General features: G+C 35.2%; 1 long non-coding RNA gene across 1 annotated transcript in view; it reads right to left on the bottom strand.

Annotated features, from left to right (window-relative positions):
* The window catches only part of LOC309655042, a 305,351-nt gene that overhangs the window by 58,755 nt on the left and 240,541 nt on the right, over positions 1-6,055 (bottom strand). The gene's annotated exons all lie outside the window — the stretch shown is intronic.

Here is a 6,055-nt window from a genome sequence, read left to right as displayed (position 1 = left end):
AACAAGACAAGGGTGTCCACTCTCACAATTCCTATTCAACATAGGACTGTAAATCCTAGCCAGAGCAATCAGGAAAGAAAAACAAATAAAAGGAATCCAAAATAGGAAAGGGAGAACTAAAAATGTCTTTGTGTACAGATAATATTGTGTACTCTACAGAAAATCCTAAAGACTCCACCAAAAAACTGCTAGAATAATCAACAAATTCAGTAACATTGCAGGATACAAAATACAGTTGCATTTCTATATACTAACAACAAAACATCTGAAAAAGACATAAAGAAAACAATCTCATTCACAATAGCATCAAAAACAATAAAACAGAAATAAATCTAACCAAGGAGGTGAAAGATCTGTACACAGACAACTACAAGACTCTGATGAAAGAAACTGAGGAAAACATAAATAAATGGAAAGATATCCAGGGTCCATGAATTGGAGGAATTAATATTGGTAAAATGCCTATATCACCCAAAGAAATCTGTAGAGTCTATGCAATCTCTATCAAAATTCCAAAGGCATTTTTCACAGAAATAGAAAAAAAAAATTCTAAAATTTGTATGGAGCCACAAAAGACCCTAAATAACTAAAGTAATCTTGAGAAAGAAGAACAAAGCTGGAGGCATCAGAGTTTCTGTTTCAAACTCTACCACAAGGCTATAATAATCAAAATAGTATGATACTGGAATAAAAATTGACCAATAGAGCAATGGAATAGATTGAGAGCCCAGACAAAAACCCCAGGATATATGGCCAACTAATATTTTATAAGGGAACCAAGAACACTCAATGAATAAAAAATAGTCTCGTCAACAAATGATGCTGAGAAAAATACATATTTGTATACAAAAGAATAAAGCTAGACCCTTATCTTACACCTCTCACAATAATGAACTCAAAATGGATAAAAGACCTAAATGTAAGACCCGAAACCATCAAACTCCCTGGAGAAAATATAGGGAAAAAGCTCCTTGACATTGGCCTCAGCAGCTATTACCTGGATACAATACCTAAAGCACAAACAATAAAAGCAAAAATAAATAAGTGTACATCAAACTAAAAAGCTGCTGCACAGCAAAAGAAACAATCAACAAAATGAATAGGTAACCCACAGAACAGGAGAAAATATCTGCAATTCATTTATCTGATATGGGGTTAATATTCAAAATAACTCATACAACTCAATAGCAGAAAAACTAACAACCTGATTAAAAAATGGGCAAAAGACCTGAATAGACATGTTCACAAAGAAGACATAAAGATGGCCAACAGGTACATGAAAAGATGCTCAACTCCACTAGTCATCAGGGAAATACAAATCAAAACCGCAATGAGATATTACCTCACACCAGTCAGAATAGCTATCATGAAAAATACAAGTGATGACAAGTGTTGGTGAGGGTGTAGAGAAAAGCGAACCCTTGTGCACTTGTGGGAATGCAAACCGGTATAGCCATTATGGAAAACAAAATGGGGTTTCCTCAAAAGTTAAAAACAGAACTAAAATATGATCCAGTAATCCCACTTGTGGGTATTTATCTGAAAGAAACAAAAACACTATGTCGAAGAAATATCTGCACCACCATGTTCATGGCAGCATTATTTTCAATAGCCGAGACATGAAAATAACCTGTGTCCATCAATGGATGAATAGATAACGATAATATGGTATATATACAATAGAATATTATTCAGCCATAAACAAATAACAAAATCCTACCATTTGCAAAAACATGGATGGAACTTGAGGGCATTATGCTAAGTGAAATAAGTCAGACAGAGAAAGACAAATACTGTATGATCTCACATCTGAAATCTAAAAAAATAAATTAAAAAATCCAAAGAGATCAGATTTGTGTTACCAGAGAAAGGGGTTGGGGAATGAGGGAAATGGATAGAGGTCGAAATGTGCAAATTTCCAGTTATAACATCACTAAGTACTGGGGATGTAATGTACAATGTAATGTCTATAGTTAACACTGCTGTATGGTATACAAGAAAATTGTTGAGGGCAAATAGATTGTAAGAGTTCTCATCAAAAGGAAAAAAAACACTTTTTTTTTTTTGTATCTATATGAGATGATGGATGTTAACTAAATTTACTGTAGTAGTCATTTCACAATATTTGTAGGCCAAGTCACTATGATGTCCACCTTAAATTTATACTGTTTCATGCAAACGAGAGCCTTGTTCCTTTTATTCAACTTTGACACTGCCTGGCACTCAAAAATATTTGCTTAAATGGTATCCTGATTTTGTACACTTTTTTCATTGTGGGAATGTTTTACTCTTTGTTCTTAAAAACTGAAGTATAATTTACATATTGTAAATTGCACAAATCTCAAGGTTACTACAGTTTGATAAATTTTGACAAATGTATTTAATCAGGTAACCTCAGACTGAATCAAGAGATAGAACATTTCTATCACCATGGAGAGCTTTTTCATACCCTTTCCAATCAATCCCTCTGCACCAACAACCGCTGTTACGATTTCTACTGTTATACATTACATTTATCTGCTTTTTGAACTTTCCGTAAGAGGAAACATGCAGTTGGCACTCTTTTTGATCAACATGATGTTTTGGAGATCTCTCCAGGTCACTGAATGTATCAATATTTTGTTCCTTTTTGGTTGCTGAGTAATATTTCATTTTATGAGTATAACACAATGTACTTCCTGCTGTCTTGGTGATGAACACTTGGTTTGTTTCAGATATATTATTTCATGAAAATAAAATACATTATGCACATTCTTATACAAATATTTTTGTGTACATATGAACTTATTTCTCTCAGGCATATAGACTTGAGGTATAATTGCTGGGTAATAGAACAGATGTCTATTTATTAGAAACTTCCCAACGGTTTTCCTAAGGGCTTATACCATTTTACATTCACACCAGCAATGTATGAGAATTATAGTTTCTCTACATCCTTGCTAACACTTGATATTATTATTCTTACAGGTGTCTGGTGGTATTACCCTGTGGTTTTATTTTGCATTTCCCTAGTAATAAGGTTGAGAATCATTTAAAGTAGTGTTGTGAAGTATGTGTTCAAATATTTTGCCATTAAAATTTTTTAGATTATTGATTTGAATTATTTCTTTGTATAAACAAATGTGGCTTCTTTATAATATGAATGTTTTCTCTCAGTGACTGACTTTTTTTCTTAATGGTGTCTACCATACAATTTTGAGCAAGTCATAAGTATCCTTGAAATTATTTTACCCATATTTTCTTAGGATACAGTTCATAAGAAATTAAATTTCTAAGTCAGAAAGTGTGTGTGTATACCTATAAATATACACACAATTCCTCCTCCCTCCAGTTTAGATCCTGTACACACACATTAAAACACTCAGGTCTTTGGGGCCCCAGATTTTAGTCTTACGTTTCCACTAATTATCATTTTCAGATACACACTATAATTTTCCCCTTTCCTCTTATACCTTAACCATATTTCTCATCTATTAAAAAAAAGCCCTCCTAAATATAATAAGGATGAAAACGAATAAATAGTTGTTAAGAACCTACTATGTGAGGGGCACAGAACTATCACCTGGATATAAATGATCTCATTCAATCCACAGACCAAACCAATGAGTTTTACTCTCATTTCATTTTTCATAACTGAAGGAGCTGAAATCTGAGTTACCCAAGCATATTCAATTAGCAAATGGTAGAGATAGGATTCAAATCAGGTGGTCTGCCTCTAAATCTCAGTACGTTTCTCCATTCAACTGGCTGTTTTCTAATAAAATTTCAAGAAAACAGTGTAGCAAAACTGATATAAAAACACAATTTAACTTCCACTTCCAGCGCCACGTGTAAGGGCCTTGGAAGTCACCACTACATCCTAACAGCAAGTAAAAAGCTGAAGAGAAGGAAAAATCAACAGCTCTTCCTGGATTCCTAAGAGAGGAGAGAAGAGGACACACAACAAACCGCTGTCTCCAAGATTGGAGGGACAGGCGAATACAGGTTATTCTGGCTTATCCGAACAGAGACTCAGGAGCAGAAATTGACACGAGAGGGAAAACTGCAACTGTAAATGACAATTTGCTGGAAGCTCAGTGCAGACATGCCTGAGAGTTAAAACTCCAGGGGGAACCAGGCATTGGGGGAGGGGGGGCAAAAATATTGAGAGACTTACCTTTAGGAGCTCGACAAGGTCCCCACAATAAATATCAGAGAAAAATTCTCTCAGGCTTACGGCAGGGAAGAGGAAAAGGAACCATTTTAAAATATGCCAGGTCTTAACAAGACCTGCCCTCAGGAGAAATTAATTAACCAGAGCCCAACCTGCTGGGCTATTATCAGAGCATAACTGACACCTGAGCAAGGGAAATACCCAACTCCGGCTCACTCTAGCTATCCTGTCCTACCTAAGGGGAGAGAAAAAAAGAGAAACACGTGAGAAGTTCACAGTCCAGAGGCATAGGCTCACTAAAAGCCTGGGACCTGATCATGGTTCTATAGAGGGCTTCTCATCCCGATATACCTCACCCCACATTCCTAACGGCCTATTTACAGCAATTCCTTTCACCTGGTACATCATATCTGGCTATCCAGAAAAAATTACAAGGCATACGAACAGGCCGAAACACAATTTGAAGAGACAGGCCAAGCATCAGAACTAGACTTAAATATGGCAGGGAGACTGGAGTTATTAGGCTGGGAATGTAAAACAGCTCTCATTAATAGACTAAAGGTCCTAATGGATAAAGTAGACTGTGTGTAAGAATAGATGGGCACTCTAAGCAGAGATGGAAATCCTATGAAAGGATCAAAAAGGAATTCTAGATGTAAAAACACTTGTAACAGAAATAAAGAATGCCTTTATGGGCTTATTCATTAAACTACACACAGCTGAGGAAAGAATTTCTCAGCTAGAAGATATATTAATAGAATCCTCAAAAAATAAAGAAACCAAAAGCTAGTTCTTTGAAAAGATCAATAAAATTGGTAAGCCTCTAGCCAGGCTACTTAAGAAAATGGAAGCGATGGCATGAATTACTAATATCAGAAGTGAAAGAGGGCACATCACTACAGATCTCATAGACATTAAAAGGATAATAAAGGAATGCCATAAATAACCCTATGCCCACAAATTTGATCACCTAGATGAAATGGACCACTCCCTTGAAAGACACGATCTGCCAAAACTCACACAAGAAGACACAGATGATCTGAATAGTCATATATTTATTAAAGATATTGAAACAATAATGAATAACCTCCCCAAACAGAGAGCATCTAGATATAGACCTTATACTCTTCACAAAAATTAACTCAAAATAACCCTAAATGTAAAACACAAAACTGTAATACTCTTTAGAAGATAACCTAGGAGAAAATCTAGATGACCTTGGGTATGGTGATGCCTTTTTAGATACAACATCAAAGACATGATCCATAAAAGAAATAATGGATAAGGTGCACTTCAATAAAATTAAAAATTTCTGCAAGAGTTTATCAAGAGAAGAAGAAGACAAGCCACAGGCTGGAGAAAATATTTGCAAAAGCAGATCTGATAAAGGACTGTTATCTAAAATATACAAACGACTCTTAAAACTCAACAAGTTAACAATCAACCCAAATAAAAAAAGGACCAAAGACCTTACTAGACACCTCACCAAAAATATATAGATGGCAAATGGGCATATGAAAAGAAACTCCACATATGTCATCAGGGAAATTAAAACAATAATGAGATACCATTACACCCCTATTAGAATGGCCGATTTCTAGAACCCTGAGAACACCAAATGTTGGTAAGGATGTGGATGAACAGGAACTCTCATTCATTGCTGGTATATATACAAAATGGCATAGTCACTTTGGAAGACAGTTTGGCAGTTTCTTACCAAATTAAACATACTCCTACCATATAATCCAGCAGTTGTACTTTATGTTATTTATTCAAAGGAGTTGGAAACTGTGTTCACAGAAAAACCCATCACAGATGTTTACAGCGGCTTTATTCGTAACTGTCAAAATTTGGAAGCAAACAGATGTACTTCGGTTAAGTGAATGGATAAAGTAATTATGA

The sequence above is a fragment of the Balaenoptera physalus genome (genome assembly GCF_965194825.1).
Source record: "Balaenoptera physalus genome assembly, chromosome: 2".
In the NCBI taxonomy this organism is placed as follows: Eukaryota; Metazoa; Chordata; class Mammalia; order Artiodactyla; family Balaenopteridae; genus Balaenoptera; species Balaenoptera physalus.
This window is presented reverse-complemented; position numbering and strand designations above follow the sequence as displayed.